We start from the raw sequence: 13,118 nt of genomic DNA on the forward strand, positions 1-13,118 counted from the left end.
TATGCAAGCTATCACTTAAATCAGCTTCTGTACCAAAGGACTGGAGGAGAGCTAATAGGACACTACTTTTTAAAAAAGTCTCCAGAGGCGATCCTGGCAATTTCAGGCCGGTAAGCCCAACTTCAGTACCAGGCAAATTGGTGGAAACTATAGTAAAGAACAGAATTAGCAAACACATAGATGAACATGATTTGTTGGGGAAGAGTCAACACGACTTCTGTAAAGAGAAATCATACCTCATCAATCTATTAGAATTCTTGGAGGGGGTCAACAAACATGTGGACAAGGTGATCCAGTGGACTGTACCTGGATTTTCAGAAAGCCTTTGACAAGGTCCCTCACTAAAGATTCTTAAGCAAAGTAAGCAGACATGGGATAAGAGGGAAGGTCCTCTCATGGATCAATAACTGGTTAAAAGACAGGAAACAGAGGGTAGAATTAAATGGCCAGTTTTTAGAATGGAAAGAGGTAACTAGTGGTGTCCACCAGGGGTCTGTATTGGGACCAGTACTGTTCAACATGTTCATAAATGATCTGGAAAAAGGGGTAAACAGAGGTAGCAAAATTTAAGATGATACAAATTACTCAAGATAGTTAAGTCCAAAGCAGACTGCGAAGAGTTACAAAGGATCTCACAAAACTGTGTGACTGGGTGACAAAATGGCAGATGAAATTCAGTGTTGATAAATGCAAAATAATGCACACTGGCAAATAACCCAACTATATATGCAAAATAATGGGATCTAAATTAGCTCTCACCACTCAAGAAAGAAATCTTGGAGTCACTGTGGATAGTTCTCTGAAAATAGCCGCTCAATGTGCAACAGCAGTGAAACAGCTAACAATGTTAGGAACCATTAGAAAGGGATAGATAATAAGACAGAAAATATCATAATGCCACTATATAAATCCATGGTATGCCCACACCTTGAATGCTGTGTGAAGTTGTGGTCATCCCATCTCAAAAAAAGAAAAATTAGACTTGGAAAAGGTACAGAGAAGGGCAACAAAAATGATTAAAGGTATGGAATAGCTTCCATCTGAGGAGAGATTAAACAGACTGGGACTTTTCAGTTTGGAAAAGACGGGGATATGATAGAGGTCTATAAAATCATGAATGGTGTGGAGAAAGTGAATAAGGAAGTGTTATTTACTCCTTCACATAACACAAGCTCCAGGGGTCACCCAATGGAATTAATAGGCAGCAGGTTTAAAACTAACAAAAGGAAGTACTTCTTCACACAACACACAGTCAACCCGGGGATGAAGTGAAGGCCAAAACTACAACTGGGTTAAAAAAAGAATAAGGTAAGTTCCTGGAGGATAGGTCCATCAATGGCTATTAGCCAAGATGGTCAGGGTGTCCCTAGCCTCTGACTGCCAGAAACTGGGAGTGGACGACAACAATGGGGATGTGAGGGGGAGATCACTTGGTGATTGTCACATCTGTTCATTCCTTCTGAAGCCTCTGACATTGGCCACTGTCCAAGGAAAGGACACTGAACTGGATGGACCATTGGCCTGACCTAGTGTGGCTGTTCTGATGCTCGTATGTTATTCCCTGGCCTGATACAGTCACTTGGCAGTGGGATATACCCATGGGTGGCGGGTGAACCCCCAATTTGCAGGAGGCTAACCTGCCAGCCCTGCCCCTTCCACCCAAGGCCCCAACCCCTGCATGCCGGGCCCGGGGCCCTGAAACCTGCCACCTGCTAACAGGAGTAGCCCTGAGCCTTCTCCCTCTCCCCCCCCCCACGACCAGAAAAGCCACGGCTCGCCCACCCTAGCCACCACTCCTCCCAGCCCCCCGAGTGCCGGGTCGAGTTGAGTCGCCCAGCGGAGCACTGGGCTGAGCCACTCCCTCCTGCCTGAGCGCCAGGCTGAGCTGCCCCCGCCCTCGTGCCGGGCAGAGCCAGTGCCCCCCCCCTTCTGAGCCAGGGCTTGGCCAAGCCACTTCACTCCCCCGCCAGACCCCCGTGCCCTCTGATTGCTCTCAGTGTCCCTCCTCATTCCCCCACCCCTGAGGAGCAGCGAGAACCTGGGGGGCAGGAGGTGGAGGCAGCTGGCAGCAGCAGCGGGGGGAGGGGCCACCACAGTCGGGGGGGGCAGCTGCGCCAGGGAAGGCTTTTATACCCGCCACCCATGGGTATACCACATAATGAAGCCCACAGATATGAACACCACATCATGGAGACCTACTTGTCCTTGAGTTACACAGATAATATGCAGTCCTGTCTATACTAGCTCCTCACCACAGCAATGGTGAGAAATCCAACATGGGTGCACATTGCCTTTCTGGTCTGGGGTGGGGAAGTGAAATGAGAACAAGCTGTGGGGAGGGGATTTACTCCAGTCTCCAGATGACTGTTTCTCCCCCTACCTTTGCATGGTTGTGAGCATTCAGCAAGGCTTTGAAGTAGGCTTTGAACTTCACACTTGAGATGAGAGGGGTGGGGAAGGTTGCCATTCACACCTCCACAGTTGTTACTTTGGTTACATCTACACCAGAGACCTTGCTGTGGCACAGCTGTGCCTATGGGAAAGAGTTCTCCCATCAACAAAATTAAACCACCCCCAACGAGCGGCCGTTGCTATGTCAGTGGGAGAAGTTCCTAAAAGGCCTTACACATCCCCCAAGCTGGGGGCATTATAAAAGCACCAAGTAAGCAGGAGAGAGGTCCATGTGTGTAAACTAGTGCAGCATTCAGGGCGAGCTCTGACCTTGGGCAAGTCACTCAGGACATGTTTACATGGGAACAGAAAGTGAAGCTAAATCCAGTGTAGCTGGACTGAAGCAAACCCCAGGTGTAGACAAAGGAAGCTGGGAGTGACACTGATGTAGTTCATCCCATCTTGAAACCCCACAGTAAACTGCACTGCTACAAGTCACAGCTTATGTTATGCCCCAATGCATCTAGGCAAGGAGATTTGCCCTGATGGATCGTCAACTGCTGGAAATGGGCCATTTTGATTACCACTACAAAAAGTGTTTTTTGTTTGTTTGTTTGTTTTTTTTCTCTCCTGCTGGTAATAGCTCACCTTAACTGATCACTCTCATTATAGTGTGTACGGTAACACCCATTGTTTCATGTTCTCTGAATGTGTATGTATATATATATATATATCTTCCTACTGTATTTTCCACTGCATGCATCCGATGAAGTGGGTTTTAGCCCATGAAAACTTATGCTCAAGTAAATTTGTTAGTCTCTAAGGTGCCACAAGTACTCCAGTGTCTGTCATTGTGGTAAATCCCAAGCTAAGAGAGTCCTGAGACTCAGGTTCTGGGAGGTGTGCACAATCCAGAGGGAACAGAAGACTAAACACAGGAATGGAACTGGTTGAAGGAAGTGAAGTTGATGTCTGAAGTGAAGAGGATTCATGGGCCATCAGGGAGGTGAGAAAAGGGGAAGCCTGCAGCTGGAAGAAGCCTGCCATGGGGCCAGGGAATGGGCTGTGAACCATGTCACTAATAATAATACATTCATTTGCTTTTCATTTGATAGTCCGAGTACACTTTACAAGGGTAAATATGTATTATTGTCTCCATTTTATGGATGGGAAAACAAGCCCAGAGAGGGGAAGTGACTTGCACATAGATCAGCAAGAACCCAGGCGTCCTGATGCCCAGTCCCTTGCTTTCTCTGACCGCTAGACCACACTGCCTCCAACTAGACAGCCATGTGCAATTTGACATGAGTGAAATAATCGCTTTGTTCTTCCCCCTTAAGCAGACATTAAGATTAAGCTAGGAAAATACTGCTGTGCAATAAACATGCATTGGCTTTGGGCTCCAGCTTTGAGCCTGGAGGATATGATAGGATGCCTGAGTTCTGAAGAAAACAGCGCGTCTCAGATCTGTATCACATTCCTCTGCAAATGGAGGGGGAAATCTCTCACTCACCAAAGGGGGAGGTCATCGCTGGTGAAATCAAACAAAGTAGATTAAGCAGTCAGATTAGGCCCTCTTGGTTTGGCGCAAATCACTTAGTTTGCAAGAATGGCCTAATGGGGGAGCACAGAAGGGTTCAAGACAGCACTTCTGTGAATGAGCAAAATCAATAGGAAGCTACCAACTTTCCTTCGCCCCTCTGTCTCCACCAGTTTGGAGGGAGAGCCCTTCAAAAGCCCTGACTAGAACCAGTACGGGGTGCAGAGCATCAAATCAGCATCCCGTGGATTGACAGATCATCTTGTTTAGTTTGTCCCGGTCTCTGCTCACTTCTGGTCTGTATTTATTATTGGCAGTAAGGATTTGCTTCTTGGAGGCAGCTGTGTGGCACAGCTGTGCCCTGCTGTTTTGGTTGAATGCAGTATTCTTCGCTTCCTGCCCTAAACTCTCGGATGGTGCTGAGGCATGCTCTTAAACAGCTGGTGTATTTTAGGGGTCTGTGATGATTCTTGTCCAATGCTGTCGGAGCAGGATGAATGAAAAGTGCTCTATCGATGCCAGATGTTATTTGATAGCAGAAGAGGCCGGATAATGGAAGCTAAGCCTTGATACCTGGGGATTTTAGCCATCAATGACCAACCACTGGAGTAACTGCAGCCGTGCAAACCTCTGCTGTAGACATGCAAAACTGTTTTCAGCCACAATTCGCAGTGATACAACTCATTCCTGCTTGATACCAGGAGGCAGTTTGTCATCTTATGGCTAGTAAAGTGGCTCAGGACTCCAAAGAGTTGCATTCTATTTCTGACTCTACCAGAGGCCTGCTTGGGGTTGGGCAAGTCATTTCCCCTCTTTGTTCTTCTATTTTCTGTCTCTTTTAGATTCTTCAGGGCAGGGACGGTCTCTCATTATGAGTATAATTATTGCAAAGTGGGGCCCTGATCTCGGTTGGGGCCTTCAGACAGTGCTGTAAAACACATAAATATCAAAGGAAATCATGACTCAGCCAGGCTACATTAGGGGTTTGCACTGCTGCAGCTAGTCCACTGGCTGTAATTGGGGCAAATCCCCACTTTTGACTTTGAGGCAACTGCCTGGTCAAAAGCCTTTGCTTTAGGCCTTGGCTACACTGGCGCTGTACAGCGCTGCAACTTGCTGCGCTCAGGGGTGTGAAAACGCCCCCCCCCCCGAGCCCAGTGCTGTAAAGCGCCAGTGTAATCAGCGCCTGCAGCGCTGCACGCTCGTTCACAGCGCTGCAAGCTATTCCCCTTGGAGAGGTGGAGTACTTGCAGCGCTGCGAGAGAGCTCTTGCAGCGCTGGCAGCGCGACTACACTCGCGCTTCACAGCGCTGCCGCGGCCAAGTGTAGCCAAGGCCGGAAATGACCCAATGCAAGTGAGCCATGTACACACAGGCTGTGTCTGCGATAGCACTTTTCTGAGCAGGGGTAGACAACACAGGGCTAGTGGGTGGCTCCCGAGCCCTGTCTACCATTGCTGCCAGTAGCGAAGCTGCAACAGTCCCAAGATCACAGGAAAGAAGAATGGTTACTGACCCTAAAGTAATGGGGGTTCTTTGACATGTGCTGTCCACACAGATCCTACTCTTGATTTGCACATCCCCCAGCTGCTCCAGATTGCTGGCCAAAGGAATCCAGTGTCCGTGGGGGCCGCACCTGTCGCTTGTGTCCCTTTGTGCCCCCACCTGAGGGCATAAAGAACCCAACTGTCCCCAAGTTCCTTCTCCAGTACAAATCTGGTAGGAGCAGGATGCCATAGTAGGGGGAACAGAGGCAGGTCATAGAATCCATCTAGAAGAATTATAGTCACTGTAGGGCAGTGGTTTTCAACTTGTAGTCCACAAACCCCTGGGGGTGCATAGACTACATTTAAGATTTCCAAAGGGGTCCACACCTCCATTTGAAATTTTTTAGGGGTCTGCAAATGAAAAAAGGTTGAAAACCACTGATGTAGGGTAAGTAACTGTTTTCTTCTTTGAGTGGTTGTCCAAATGGATTCTACTTTTGGTGACTAACAAGCTGCTAATTGCTTGGTGGTGAGTATTCAGTGTCCTACCTAAAAAATGCCTGCAAGACCACCTACCAAAACTGGCATCCAACCTGGAAGGCTCTAGTAAGGAACAGGGCCTTGTAAAGGTGTGACTTGCGCTCCTGTAGCCACCCTATACATTTCAGATGCAGCAATATTCCTCAAACAGGCCACAGAAGCTGCCTGAGCTCTAGGGTGGCGCTACACTGGCTAACTCATAACACGTCCTTATACAGTTGGAGATCCACTTGGATAACCTCTCTAGGTTGCTCCTTAATTCTATGAGCAAAGGCTATACATAGTCCAGTCCGAATGATCTCGTCCTATCCAAATGAAAAGAAAAGGCCGGTCTGCCATTAAGTGAGTGAATTCTAGCTTCCCCCAGGGTTGAGTGAGATTTAAGAAAGAAACCAGGAGGAGAATGGATTGGTTCACACAGAGCTCTGCGGCAACCTGATGTTCCTTCTCTCTTTCCTCTTCCTGTCTCTCATGTAATTATGGCTGAACCAACTGGCATACCTGAGGTGGCTTGATCTGTCTCTGTGGGGAGGGTGATTTAGCCTGAGAGACCAGAGCTAGTCGGAGAACAACAATTCCATTGTGCGACAAACTTTTGAGGTTTCAATATTTGTTTTCATTTCACAATGGACCAAAACCAAATATTTTGACTAGATGGGATTGTGTCCAAATGTCTGTTTTCAGCTCTGAAAGATTAGGTTTTCAATTTGGGTCTCTCTCAGTGAGCATAGAGTTCAGGAATCTTCACATCCAAAATGTCATCAAAGCAGAGACATCTCTGCAAAATGTCTCAGCTTTGATGGAACCGTGTATTTTGACAAAAAACACTGAGTGGGAAGTGTTTCAACCAACCCCACTAGAGACAGCAGAGGAAGCAGGCTTCCTGGAGGAAGGTTAGTCGGCCCAGGGGGTCAAGTAAAGCCAAAGGGTACTGTGGTGAGGGCACTTAGGGGGTATCAGGTGTCTCAGATCCTAGCGAGCACCTCTTCCTGGCCACCCATTAGGATTGCTATGAGAGGAATTCCAGCCACTACCACAATCTCAGAGTCCCTGGGCACACTCTGAAGGCACAGATCTTCTATCTGGAAACCCCCCACCACACACACCTCTCTCCCAGAACTCCATCTCAAAGCTGTGAAAGCTTCTGGTCCCCCCGACACACACTTTGTTCAATCCATCAGATTTATGCTCTTTATATTTAATCATGTAAAGCACATATCGTACAAACCCAAAAAGCATCCTAAACTCAAAGTCCCTCACTAGCTCACTCTTCCCTTGGGAGATAGTTTATGTTCAGGCAGGCAGGGTCCTCCACCCTATTGCCTACCCTGCCCCTGCAGCAGCCTCCTTCATCCAAATCTGGTGCAAGGTGTTTCCCTCTGGAGTTCCACCAAGCCCCTTTATAGAGTCCTACTAAGGTCACTTGCTTCTTTTGTTCTGCCTTTTGGTCATTTTCCATTCATCCCAACCCCACCTTCAGACACAGGGGAGGAACAGGACGTGGCTTCTCCCCCATACAGCATGCCTGTTATCCCAAGCTGTTTCACTTTGAATAGGCCCTTGAGTGCTGATTGTTCACCATTGTTTCTGGCCTGGGGGGGGGAGGGATAGCTCAGTGGTTTGAGCATTGGCCTGCTAAACCCAGGGTTATGAGTTCAATCCTTGAGGGGGCCATTTAGGGATCGGGGGCAAAAATCTGTCTGGGGATTGGTCCTGCTCTGAGCAGGGGGTTAAACTAGATGATCTCCTAAGGTCCCTTCCAACCCTGATCTTCTATAATTCTATGACACAACGCTGCAAACTCACCAGGGATCTACATACATAGAGGCTTTCCATGATGCCGTAATTTCATGATACAATTTCATACTACCATCCAAAATTCAGAAGTGGTCCAGACAGAATCCCCAATTCGTCACACAGGAAGGGTGATCCCTATGACAGGGTTGCAACTACACTGCATACAACAATGTAATGTCAATCGTCATGTGATCAAACTAATGACGTCAGCTGGTGTTGAGTAATCTTCTTGATTACAGTGCCGGTCGATAGGTGGGAAACTACAGAAAGATGATAAAAAGAGCAGGCCAGACGCAACTGAAAGTAAAAATACTTAAACCATTGTGTCATAGAGGACGACATGAAAGTAGCTTTACAACTCTGAGGCAGTGAGATTGCCCGGTCAGGGACTACATGTCCCTGACAGGTGGATGGCCAAGTGACTCTTTGCCTATATATTAATCATTTCCTTTTCATCCTAGCAATACAACTTCAGGCTTGGTGTCTGCAGGAAAGAGGCCGTTCTATAGGGCATATCCCACATACACAATGCTCCACAGAAGCACAAGGAAGAGAAAATGTGAAGGTGAGATCTGTAAAGGAAATGACTCGGAGCCTGATTTTCCTCCGACACCGGGTTTTACATCAGTGTAACTGCATTGAAATCAGTGGAAAACACAGTAATGGTAACCCCGTGTACGTGTGTGCTTCTTCACCATTGCTACCCGCAGTGAAGCCGGACAGCAGGAGATTTGCCTGAGAACACCACAACCACTCAAACTCCATTGAAATCAATGGAATTACCTCAGATTTACATTAATGCCTGAGAGGAGAATCAGCTCCAATGCCTTGAAGTGGGAAGGGCAGGATTTCTGGATAAAAATAGCACAGGCAGAAGAGTGGCCTCTCAAGTGCACGGTCGGAAAAGGGACAGAGAAGGAGATCCTTGGAAAGCAGTAACACTGGGTGTAGCGAGTGGGTAGTAAACTCCCTGTGGTGGAGAGGAGAAAAATGCACGGCCCCTGCAATCGAGCTGCATACACAGCCCTTTGGACCTGATTTTCATATGGATTGAGCACCAGCACATCCCACTGATGTCAACCAGAGTTGCAAGCACTCAGCTTTGCTGAAAATGAGACCTGTAACATCACAGACAGGCTACTGGCCTACACAGTCCTAAGGTCTGATCTTGTCTGGCACTTCCTATGTTCTAGACCTAGCAGGGGATAGCTCCTATTGTGATAGCAGTGGTTTGACTGCATTCAGAATACTGCAGCCCAGCTCAAAAAAAGATTCCCAACCCCTTGGCAGGATGTTGCCAGTTTGGTAAGGAAGGAGAGCACAGCGCCTCCTGCTTTTTCTCAACTGCACTGCAAGGAGAACTTGGCAGGGAAGCAGCATCGGTTCTAGGATCCTGAAGTTGTTGAAGCAACAAGGGTGATAGGTGTCCAATAAAGGTTACATTGCAGAACCAATTACTTGCATCCAGGCTGGTTAAAGGAAGGCCAAGAGGCAATATGATTTGAAGGACATCAGCAACAAGGAGAGAAAAAGCTATTAAAGTAATGAGATAAAACAGAGCCAGAAAAAATGTAGTCTGGAAACCAAGAGCTGGCTACTGCTGAAGCTATGGAAAAATACAGAGGGGAGCAATGGGAATCCTGCTCATTAAGTTCACCATCTTTAAGCTAGACAAAGCACTCTGGAATGTTTTGCAAGGAACAATTCTGTGATAGGCTAGAGCAGAGGATGCACTTAATTCTCTTTGGGGTCTTTTAATCTCTATATTTCTTATTAGGAGTAGAATCATAGAATCATAGAATATCAGGGTTGGAAGGGACCTCAAGAGGTCATCTAGTCCAACTCCCTGCTCAAAGCAGGACCAATTCCCAACTAAATCATCCCAGCCAGGGCTTTGTCAAGCCGGGCCTTAAAAACCTCCAAGGAAGGAGACTCCACCACCTCCCTAGGTAACGCATTCCAGTGCTTCACCACCCTCCTAGTGAAATAGTGTTTCCTAATATCCAACCTGGACCTCCCCCACTGCAACTTGAGACCATTGCTCCTTGTTCTGTCATCTGCCACCACTGAGAACAGCCGAGCTCCATCCTCTTTGGAACCTCCCTTCAGGTAGTTGAAGGCTGCTATCAAATCCCCCCTCATTCTTCTCTTCTGGAGACTAAACAATCCCAGTTCCCTCAGCCTCTCCTCATAAGTCATGTGCTCCAGACCCCTAATCATTTTTGTTGCCCTCCGCTGGACTCTTTCCAATTTTTCCACATCCTTCTTGTAGTGTGGGGCCCAAAATTGGACACAGTATTCCAGATGAGGCCTCACCAATGTCGAATAAAGGGGAACGATCACGTTCCTCGATCTGCTGGCAATGCCCCTACTTATACAGCCCAAAATGCCGTTAGCCTTCTTGGCAACAAGAGCACACTGTTGACTCATATCCAGCTTCTCGTCCACTGTGACCCCTAGGTCCTTTTCTGCAGAACTGCTACCTAGCCATTCGGTCCCTAGTCTGTAGCAGTGCATGGGATTCTTCCGTCCTAAGTGCAGGACTCTGCACTTATCCTTGTTGAACCTCATCAGGTTTTTTTTGGCCCAATCCTCTAATTTGTCTAGGTCCCTCTGTATCCGATCCCTACCCTCTAGTGTATCTACCACGCCTCCTAGTTTAGTGTCATCTGCAAACTTGCTGAGAGTGCAGTCCACACCATCCTCCAGATCATTAATAAAGATATTAAACAAAACCGGCCCCAGGACCGACCCTTGGGGCACTCCGCTTGAAACCGGCTGCCAACTAGACATGGAGCCATTGATCACTACCCGTTGAGCCCGACGATCTAGCCAGCTTTCTATCCACCTTACAGTCCATTCATCCAGCCCATATTTCTTTAACTTGGCGGCAAGAATACTGTGGGAGACTGTATCAAAAGCTTTGCTAAAGTCAAGGAATAACACATCCACTGCTTTCCCCTCATCCACAGAGCCAGTTATCTCATCATAGAAGGCAATTAGGTTAGTCAGGCACGACTTCCCTTTGGTGAATCCATGCTGACTGTTCCTGATCACTTTCCTCTCCTCTAAGTGTTTCATGCCACTACCATCCACTCTATGGGAGCTTCAAGCTTCATTGTCAGAATGAGTCAGTTAGACAACTTGCACCTTGGGAAGGTAACCTTGAGCTGTTCTTTGAGCCACCTAGGCCAGGTGGACAGAGCAAAACGGTGCTTTAGCGGTATAGCTTATTCCTGCTGCCGAGTGAAACAAGTGATACCAGCAAAAGCATAGTTTTTGGCCAACATCAACAAAAACATGAGCCAACAAAATTCTTGACCAACCTCTTCCCCCTACCCCAGACACAGTTGCATTTCTGTGGGGCCAGATGGACTGTGTCTACAGTTGTCTGGGATGAAAGATACTAGACCAGTGTAAAACTAAATATTTTAGTTAAAAATTCGTTGAGGGAGCTGCGTTGGGTTGGCTCCCCTCTGAAGCCAATTGAGTATATAGAACTCTGTTCAGACTGGGGGGTTGTGCCAGCCCAGCTGTGTCGGTCACAAATCACACCCCTGACTGATACAAACTTTTGCTGGCATAGTTGTAACATAGACCTGACCCTAGTCACTGATCTTTTAACTGAGAGACGATGTTCTTCTTGGCCTGGGGGTGGACCAGCAACATGAGGACTCCTCTCCCCCACCCAGGGTAAATGTAAAGAAACACCTACCTTACATAATTCTTCTTGTGCTGATCGAGTTCACCAGCTCCTGTTTACAGTTTACACATGGACAATCTCTACATACAAACTAAAGTTTGGCACTGAACAATGCATTCCAGGCAAGTTATTTTTGATTCAGTTGATCAAAGTGTTTCCTTTTACTGGACCAACAAACAAAGTGTCAGGCCCCCCAACGTTCATTCTTCAGGTCTGAGGACTCTATCCTTGCTGGGTATTGAATTCTTGCCACTAAAACCAATACAGGTTTAAAAAGGCTTAGGAGCTGCTCAGAGGTCATTCAAGCACCACAGGGCAAGACCTAGCACATATTTCCCTTCAAGTGCCGAGCCTTGAGTACACATGCAAACATGGGCAAAGCACATACTTGGCATAAGACACAGAACAGTATGTTCCTGCCCCGGGCACAATACAGAAACTTGCACTAATGGCCTGGCTGAGGAACAGATGAACTTGAGTTTTGAAACATCTAACAAGGATCAAACACATTTTAATAGAAAACTGATCTAAAAAAGTGTCAAGTCCCCTTTATGGGGACTGGACTCGATGACCTCTCGAGGTCCCTTCCAGTCCTAGAATCTATGAATGGCTGTTTGATGGGTCTTTAATTCAGATGCATATATTTCAAAGTGGCTATAAGACCGAGATGTGTTTCAGCATCAATTATAAATGTGGTGGGAAGACAGGCGGAGTTTTCATTCATTTCTCTTTCTAGCAGGAAAGTTAGGTTAGGCCTAACTTTCTCTCAGTGAAATCAATAGGAATTTTGCCAGGATTTTAACGGGAGCAGGATTGGGCCCCATTGTAAGCAACCAGTCTTTAAGTTAAATACACACACACAGACACATAAAGTAAGTGCTGAGCACAGGATCTGTGTTAGGCTTTTCTAAGGTGCCTCTTCCCATGGTATGCTAGTATTACTGCATATTCCCTACAAATGAAATGTAAACCCTTAGAGCTAGTCTGGTTTCAATAAGTGATGTCAGTGAAATGAAATGCTGTGATTTAATAATAGGATCTAACTGCAAGGAGAAAGACAACAGATATTAAACTTTAAAGCAAATCAGAGAGGTATATTTCAAATGCAGGAGCTTATTTTCCAGTCATAACATCAAACTCCATCACCCTTGTATTAAATTGACTTTTCAAAATAAGTTATAAGGTGATCCATGTGTCTAGGTTCAGACGCATAGCACTGCTAAACCACTGGGGATGGCTGCCTAGACTAAGCTCCGGGTTGGAAAAATTTGCATTCCCTAGGATCACAGTTCCAAATCCTGGTGGAAATCAACGCCACGCTCTGCCCTTACACAGCAGATAAAATGAGTTCCCCAGTTTTCTGTTAATAGAAGTCTTTCAAAGGAGACTTTAAATACTGAGTTACTGTTAACCCCACACATACTTTTACAGAACCTAGATTTCATCATGGTAAATAGATGTTGCCCCAGAGTTCTTGACCAACATCTCCCCGCCCCCATCACTGCTGGTTACTGCCCTCACCCAACACACAGCTCCATTTCAGGGGGACCAGATGGACTGTGTCTGGTTTTTGGGGTGATCAGTGTAAAACTAAGTACTTTAGTTAAAACATTGGCTGAGGGAACAGCTTTGTGCTGACTTTAATCAGAACCCAGCTGAGT

Source organism: Emys orbicularis, chromosome 20 (assembly GCF_028017835.1).
Source record: "Emys orbicularis isolate rEmyOrb1 chromosome 20, rEmyOrb1.hap1, whole genome shotgun sequence".
NCBI classification, from domain to species: domain Eukaryota; kingdom Metazoa; phylum Chordata; order Testudines; family Emydidae; genus Emys; species Emys orbicularis.